Here is a 9,726-nt window from a genome sequence, read left to right on the forward strand (position 1 = left end):
CTACGAGGAGGAAACATCCTCTCCGCGTCCCCTCATAATCTTACCCGTCTCGATGAGGTGAGGTGAAACACCGGGCTGGGCCTCAACTGGAGCTGTTGTGTCCAATATCTGGGCACCACACCTTAACGGTGGTTGGGGGAGAGGGGGAGAAAAGGTTGACAGGACCGACAGTAATGGCGGCCGCAGTACCCACAAACCCCCGCGCTGCAGAAAGCGCTCCGGGCCGGGCCCCGCGCATGCTCAGTGCACACACACACACTCCCGCCCGGATGAGCGGCGGGACGGTCAGTTTCCGCGGTTGTTTTTTTTTAAATCTATAAATGGCGGAGAGAAGCGCGGGCGGGGCGATCAATAAATAAATAAACCCCCCCCCCGGGGCCCCCCGGGGGCCCCCGCTCACTCAGCGGCCGCCATCACCTCGTCTCCTGCACGGAGCCGCACCGGGCCACGTCATCGCCTCCCCGGCCCCGGCCCTGACTGACTGACGGCGGCTCCGGCCAATAGGGAGCGGGGGGCTGGGAGGACCCAGCCGGCGGAGGAGTCCTCCAACCAATCGGGGGAGGCCGGCAGGCCCGAGGGGCGGGACTTCGGTGCCGGCTGCTGCGACCCGGGCCCGGCAGCAGGGGGCGCTGTTCTGTCTGACTGAGGGGCACAGGGAATCTCACAACAAGCAAACCACTTTTGCATTTCTGTAGCACCTTTCACGGCCACCCAGGTCTCCCCACCCAGCTTTACAACTATTATTCTTAAACGATAAGGGGATAAGGGGTTAATATAAATTAATTATATATATATATAATATAAATGAACGATATATATACGTATCTATATAATATTAATGAACTATATATATTTCAATATATATATAATATAAATGAACTATATACCAATATGTATATTATATAAATGAACTATATATATCTATATATATAATATAAATGAACTATATATGTCAATGTATATATATAACATGAATGAACTATATATATAATATAAATGAACTATATATATAAATATATATAATATAAATGAACTATATATGTCAATATATATAGTATAAACTAGATATATCTATATAGATCATATAAATGATCTACATATGCCAATGTATATATATACTATGAATGAACTATATATATAATATAAATGAACAATATAATATATATTATATAAGTGAACTATATATGCCTATATATAATATAAATGAACTATATATAATATATATGATATAAATGAACTACATATCTAATATAAATGAACTATATATACCTATATATATTATATAAATGAACTATATATAATATATGAGATAAATGAACTATATAATATATATAATATAAATGAACTATATATAATATATGATACAAATGAACTACATATATATGATATGAATGAACTATATAATATATATATAATATAATTGAACTATATATACCTATGATATAAATGAGCTATATATAATATATATGATATAAATGAACTATATATAATATATATGATAAATGAACTACATATCTAATATAAATAAACTATTTATACCTATATATATATGATCTAAATGAACTATATATAGTATATGAGATAAATGAACTACATAATATATATACACGATATAAATGAACTATATGATATATATAAATGATCTATATATAATATATATGATATAAATGAACTACATATATAATATAAATGAACTATATATATCTATATATGATATAAATTAACTATATATAATATGAGATAAATGAACGATATAATATATATAATATAAATGAACTATATATAATATATATGATATAAATGAACTGTATATAATATATAATATAAATGAACTATATATACCTATATATGATATAAATGAACTCTATATAATATATGAGATAAATGACCATTTGGTATAAATGAACTATATAATATATATATACCATATAAATGAACTGTATATAATATATATGATAAAATGAACTATCTATACCCATATATGTGATATAAATGAACTATGTATTATATATGATATAAATGAACTATATAATATATATATGATATAAATGAACTGGATATACCTATATATATATGATATAAAATAACTATATATACCTATATATAATATATATGAACTATATATAATACATATGTTATAAATTAAGTATATATATTTATAGTTAATTTATATTATATATATATATAGTTGATTTATATCATACATATTATATATAGTTCACTTATATCATATATATATTATATAGTTCATTTATATCATATATATGTGTATATATAGTTCATTTACATATATATATTATATATAGTTCGTTTATATCATTTATATTATACATGGTTCATTTATATTATATATATTATAGTTCATTTATATCATATATATTATATATAGTTCATTTATATTATATATATATATATTATAGTTCATTTACATCATATATATTATATATAGTTGATTTATATCATATATTATATATAGTTGATTTATATCATATATAGGTATACGTAGTTCATTTATATTACATATATATTATATATAGTTGATTTATATCATATATATCATATATATATGATATAAATAAACAATATATAATATAAATGAACTATATACCTATAAATGTGATATAAATTAACTATATATATAATATATGATATAAATCAACTATATATAATATATATGTAATATAAATGAACTATATATAGCTATATATATGATATAAATCACCTATATACAATATATGATATAAAGGAACTACATATAATATATATGATGTAAATGAACTATAATATATATATATAATATAAATGAACTATATATAATATATATGATATGAATTAACTATAATATATATATAATATAAAAGAAATATATAACATATGATATAAATGAATGATATATAATATATATAATATAAATGAACTATATATACCGATATATATGAATATAAATGAACTATATAATATATATGACATAAGTGAACTATATATAATATATGATATAAATCAACTATATATATATAATATAAATGAACTATAAATATCTATATATGATATAAATGAATTATGTATTATATATATGATATAAATGAACTATATATAATATAAATGAACTATATATGCCTATATATATGATATAAATGAACTATATATAATGTATATGATATAAATGAACTATACACACCTATATATAAAATAATTGAACTATATATAATATATAATATAAATTAACTATATATAATCTATGATATAAAAGAACTATATATAATATATATGATATAAATGAACAATATATAATATATATGATATAAATGAACTGTATAATATATTTGATATAAATGAACCATATATAATATATATGATATCAACGAACTGTATATAATATATATGATATAAATGAACGGTATATAATATATATGATATAGATGAACTATATATAATATATGCTATAAATGAACTATACATACCTATATATGATATAAAAGAACTATATATAATATATATATGATATAAATGAACTATATATAATATATATGATATAAATGAACAATATAGAAACATAGAACATAGGTGCAGGAGTAGGCCATCCGGCCCTTCGAGCCTGCACCACCATTCAATAAGATCATGGCTGATCATTCACCTCAGTACCCCTTTCCTGCTTTCTCTCCATACCCCTTGATCCCTTTAGCCGCAAGGGCCACATCTAACTCCCTCTTGAATATATCCAATGAACTGGCCTCAACAACTCTCTGCAGCAGGGAACTCCACACGTTAACAACTCTCTGAGTGAAGAAATTTCTCCTCATCTCAGTCCTAAATGGCTTACCCCTTATCCTTAGACTGTGTCCCCTGGTTCTGGACTTCCCCAACATCGGGAACATTCTTCCTGCTAGACCTATATATGATATAAATGAACTGTATATAATATATATGATATAAATGAACTATATATACCCATATATATGATATAAATGAACTATATATAATATATATGATATAAATGAACTATATATACCCATATATATGATATAGAAACATAGAAACATAGAAAATAGGTGCAGGAGTAGGCCATTCGGCCCTTCAAGCCTGCACCGCCATTCAATATGATCATGGCTGATCATGCAACTTCAGTACCCCACTCGCGCTTTCTCTCCATACCCTCTGATCCCTTTAGCCGTAAGGGCCACATCTAACTCCCTCTTGAATATATCCAATGAACTGGACTCCACAACATTCTGTGGTAGAGAATTCCACAGGTTAACAACTCTCTTAAATGAACTATATATAATATATATGATATAAATGAACTATATATAATATAATATATATGATATAAATGAACTATATATACCCATATATATGATATAAATGAACTGTATATAATATAAATAAATGAACTATATATAATATATATGATATAAATGAACTATATATAATATATATAATTGAACTATATATAATATATGTGATATAAATGAGTTATATATACCTATAAATATGATATACATAAACTGTATATAATATAAATAAATGAACTAGTATAATATATATGAAATAAATGAACTATATATACCCATATGTATGATATAAATGAACCTTATATAATATATGATATAAATGAACGATATATAATATATATGATATAAATGAACTGTGTATAATATATATGATATAAATGGACTATACATAATATATATGATATAAATGAACTGTGTATAATATATATGATATAAATGAACTATATATAGTATATGATATAAATGGACTAGATATAAGATATATCATATAAATGAACTATAATATATATAATATAAACGAACTATATATAATATTTATGATATTAATGAACTGTGTATAATACATATGATATAAATTAACTATATATATGATATAAATGATCTATATATAATATATATGATATAAATGAACTGTGCATAATATATATGATATAAATGAACTATATATAATATATATGATATAAATGATCTATATATAATATATGATATAAAAGGACTGGATATAATATATGTGATATAAATGAACTGTATATAATATATATAATATAAATGAACTAGATATAATATATATGATATAAATGATCTATATATAATATGATATAAATGGATTATATATAATATCTATGATATAGATGAACTAGATATAATATATATGATATAAATGAACTGTGTATAATATATATGATATAAATGAACTGTATAATATATATATGATATAAATGAACTGTATATAATATATAAATGAACTATATATAATATATATGATATAAATGAATTATATATAATATATATAATTGAACTATATATAATATATGTGATATAAATGAGCTATATATACCCATATGTATGATATAAATGAACCTTATATAATATATGATATAAATGAACGATATATAATATATATGATATAAATGAACTGTGTATAATATATATGATATACATGGACTATACATAATATATATGATATAAATGAACTGTTTATAATATATATGATATAAATGAACTGTGTATAATATATATGATATAAATGATCTATATATAGTATATGATATAAATGGACTAGATATAAGATATATCATATAAATGAACTATAATATATATAATATAAATGAACTATATATAATATTGATGATGTAAATGAACTGTGTATAATACACATGATATAAATGAACTATATATAATATATATGATATAAATGATCTATATATATATATATGATATAAATGAACTGTGCATAATATATATGATATAAATGAACTGTGCATAATATATATGATATAAATGAACTATATATAACATATATGATATAAATGATCTATATATAATATATGATATAAAAGGACTGGATATAATATATATGATATAAATGAACTGTATATAATATATATAATATAAATGAACTAGATATAATATATATGATATAAATTATTTATATATAATATGATATAAATTATCTATATATAATATGATATGAACTGTATAATATATATATGATATAAATGAACTAGATATAATATATATAACTGAACTATATATAATATATGATATAATTGTGTATAATATATATGATATAAATGAACTATATATAATATATGATATAAATGAACTGTATATAATATATATGATATAAATGAACGGGATATAATATATATGATATAAATGAACTCTATATAATACATATGATATAAATGAACTGGATATAATATGTATGATACAAATGAACTGTATATAATATATATGATATAGATGAACTAGATATAATATATATGATATAAATGAACTGTGTATAATATATATGATATAAATGAACTGTATAATATATATATATGATATAAATGAACTAGATATAATATATATAACTGAACTATATATAATATATGATATAATTAAACTGTATATAATATATGTGATATAAATGAACTAGATATAATATATATGATATAAATGAACTGTATATAATATATATGATATAAATGAACTGTGTACAATATATATGATATAAATGAACTATATATAATATATGATATAAATGAACTGTATATAATATATATGATATAAATGAATGAGATATAATACATATGATATAAATGAACTGGATATAATATGTATGATACAAATGAACTGTATATAATATATATGATTTAAATGGACTAGATATAATATATATGATATAAATGAACTGTATATAATATATATGATATAAATGATCTATATATAATATATGATATAAATGAACTGTATATAATATATATGATATAAATGATCTATATATAATATATGAAATAAATGAACGGTGTATAATACATATGATATAAAGTGAACTATATATAATATATATGATATAACTGGTCTATATATAATATATGATATAAATGGACTAGATATAATATATATGATATAAATGGACTATATATAATATATGATATAAATGAACTATATATAACATATATGATATAAATGAACTATATATACCTATATATATGATATAAATGGACTATATATAATATATATGATATAAATGATCTATATATAATATATGATATAAATGGACTATATATAATATATATGATATAAATGGACCAGATATAATATATATGACATAAATGGACTATATATAATATAAATTATATAAATCATCTATATATAATATATGATATAAATGGACTATATATAATATATGATATAAATGGACTACATACAATATATATGATATAAATGGACTATATATAAATGATCTATATATAATATATGATATAAATGGACCATATAAAATATATATGATATAAATGGACTATATATAATATATATGATATAAATGATCTATATATAATATATGATATAAATGGACTATAAACAATATATATAATAAAAATGATCTATATATAATATTATATAAATGATAGGGGAGCGACCTGTCAAAAGCCCAGCGGGAGATCGAGAGCCAGCGGCAGTTGGTGAGAGGGGAGCGACCTGTCAAAAGCCCAGCGGGAGATCGAGAGCCAGCGGGAGAGAAAGCAAAATAGAAGTAGAAAGTAATCAAAAAGTGACGTCACAGCCAATGTGGTAAGTGATTGGCTGGTGATTGGTGAGTAGCTTTTCTTTTCTTTTTATTGTTATTACCAATTTAAGGGTATCTAAGGTTAAGGCATGGCAGGAGAGCTCGGCCATGTGATATGCTCCTCCTGTACCATGTGGGAACTCAGGGACACTTCCGGTGTCCCTGGGCGCTACGTGTGTGGGAAGTGTATCCGCCTCGAGCTCTTGACGGTCCGCGTTGCGGAATTGGAGCTGAGGGTGGATTCACTCTGGAGCATCCACGATGCTGAGAATGACGTGAGTATCACGTGTAGTGAGTTGGTCTTACCGCAGGAGAAGGGTCCACAGCCAGATAGGGAATGGAAGACCAGCAGGAAGAGCAGTGCAAGAAAGATAGTGCAGGAGTCCCCTGTGGTCATCCCCCTGCAAAACAGATACACTGCTTTGAGTACTGTTGGGGAGGATGACTCATCAGGGGAGGGCAGCAGCAGCCAAGTTCATGGCACCGTAGGTGGCTCTGCTGCAAAGAAGGGCAGGAAAAAGAGTGGGAGCGCGATAGTGATAGGGGATTCGATGGTGAGGGGAATAGATAGGCGTTTCTGCGGACGCAACCGAGACTCCAGGATGGTATGTTGCCTCCCTGGTGCAAGGGTCAAGGATGTCTCGGAGCGGGTGCAGGACATTCTGAAATGGGAGGGAGAACAGCCAGTTGTCGTGGTGCACATTGGTACCAACGACATAGGTAAAAAAAGGGATGAGGTCCTACGAAAAGAATTTAAGGAGCTAGGAGCTAAATTAAAAAGTAGGACCTCAAAAGTAGTAATCTCGGGATTGCTACCAGTGCCACGTGCTAGTCAGAGTAGGAATCGCAGGATAGCGCAGATGAATACGTGGCTTGAGAAGTGGTGCGGCAGGGAGGGATTCAAATTCCTGGGGCATTGGAACCGGTTCTGGGGGAGGTGGGACCAGTACAAACCGGAAGGTCTGCAACTGGGCAGGTCCGGAACCAATGTCCTAGGGGGAGTGTTTGCTAGTGCTGTTGGGGAGGAGTTAAACTAATATTGCAGGGGGATGGGAACCTATACAGGGAGACAGAGGGAGACAAAAATGAGGCAAAAGCAAAAGACAGAAAGGAGATGAGGAAAAGTGGAGGGCAGAGAAACCCAAGGCAAAGAACAAAAAGGGCCACTGTACAGCAAAATTCTAGAAGGACAAAGGGTGTTAAAAAAGCAAGCCTGAAGGCTTTGTGTCTTAATGCAAGGAGTATCCGTAATAAGGTGGATGAATTAACTGTGCAAATAGATGTTAACAAATATGATGTGATTGGGATTACGGAGACGTGGCTCCAGGATGATCAGGGCTGGGAACTCAACATCCAGGGGTATTCAACATTCAGGAAGGATAGAATAAAAGGAAAAGGAGGTGGGGTAGCATTGCTGGTTAAAGAGGAGATTAATGCAATAGTTAGGAAAGACATTAGCTTGGATGATGTGGAATCTATATGGGTAGAGCTGCAGAACACTAAAGGGCAAAAATCGTTAGTGGGAGTTGTGTACAGACCTCCAAACAGTAGTAGTGATGTTGGGGAGGGCATCAAACAGGAAATTAGGAGTGCATGCAATAAAGGTGCAGCAGTTATAATGGGTGACTTTAATATGCACATAGATTGGGCTAGCCAAACTGGAAGCAATACGGTGGAGGAGGATTTCCTGGAATGCATAAGGGATGGTTTTCTAGACCAATATGTCGAGGAACCAACTAGGGGGGAGGCCATCTTAGACTGGGTGTTGTGTAATGAGAGAGGATTAATTAGCAATCTCATTGTGCGAGGCCCCTTGGGGAAGAGTGACCATAATATGGTGGAATTCTACATTAGGATGGAGAATGAAACAGTTAATTCAGAGACCATGGTCCAGAACTTAAAGAAGGGTAACTTTGAAGGTATGAGGCATGAATTGGCTAAGATAGATTGGCTAATGATACTCAAGGGGTTGACTGTGGATGGGCAATGGCAGACATTTAGAGACCGCATGGATGAATTACAACAATTGTACATTCCTGTCTGGCGTAAAAATAAAAAAGGGAAGGTGGCTCAACCGTGGCTATCTAGGGAAATCAGGGATAGTATTAAAGCCAAGGAAATGGCATACAAATTGGCCAGAAATAGCAGCGAACCTGG

Source organism: Pristiophorus japonicus, chromosome 23 (assembly GCF_044704955.1).
Source record: "Pristiophorus japonicus isolate sPriJap1 chromosome 23, sPriJap1.hap1, whole genome shotgun sequence".
Taxonomy (NCBI): domain Eukaryota; kingdom Metazoa; phylum Chordata; class Chondrichthyes; family Pristiophoridae; genus Pristiophorus; species Pristiophorus japonicus.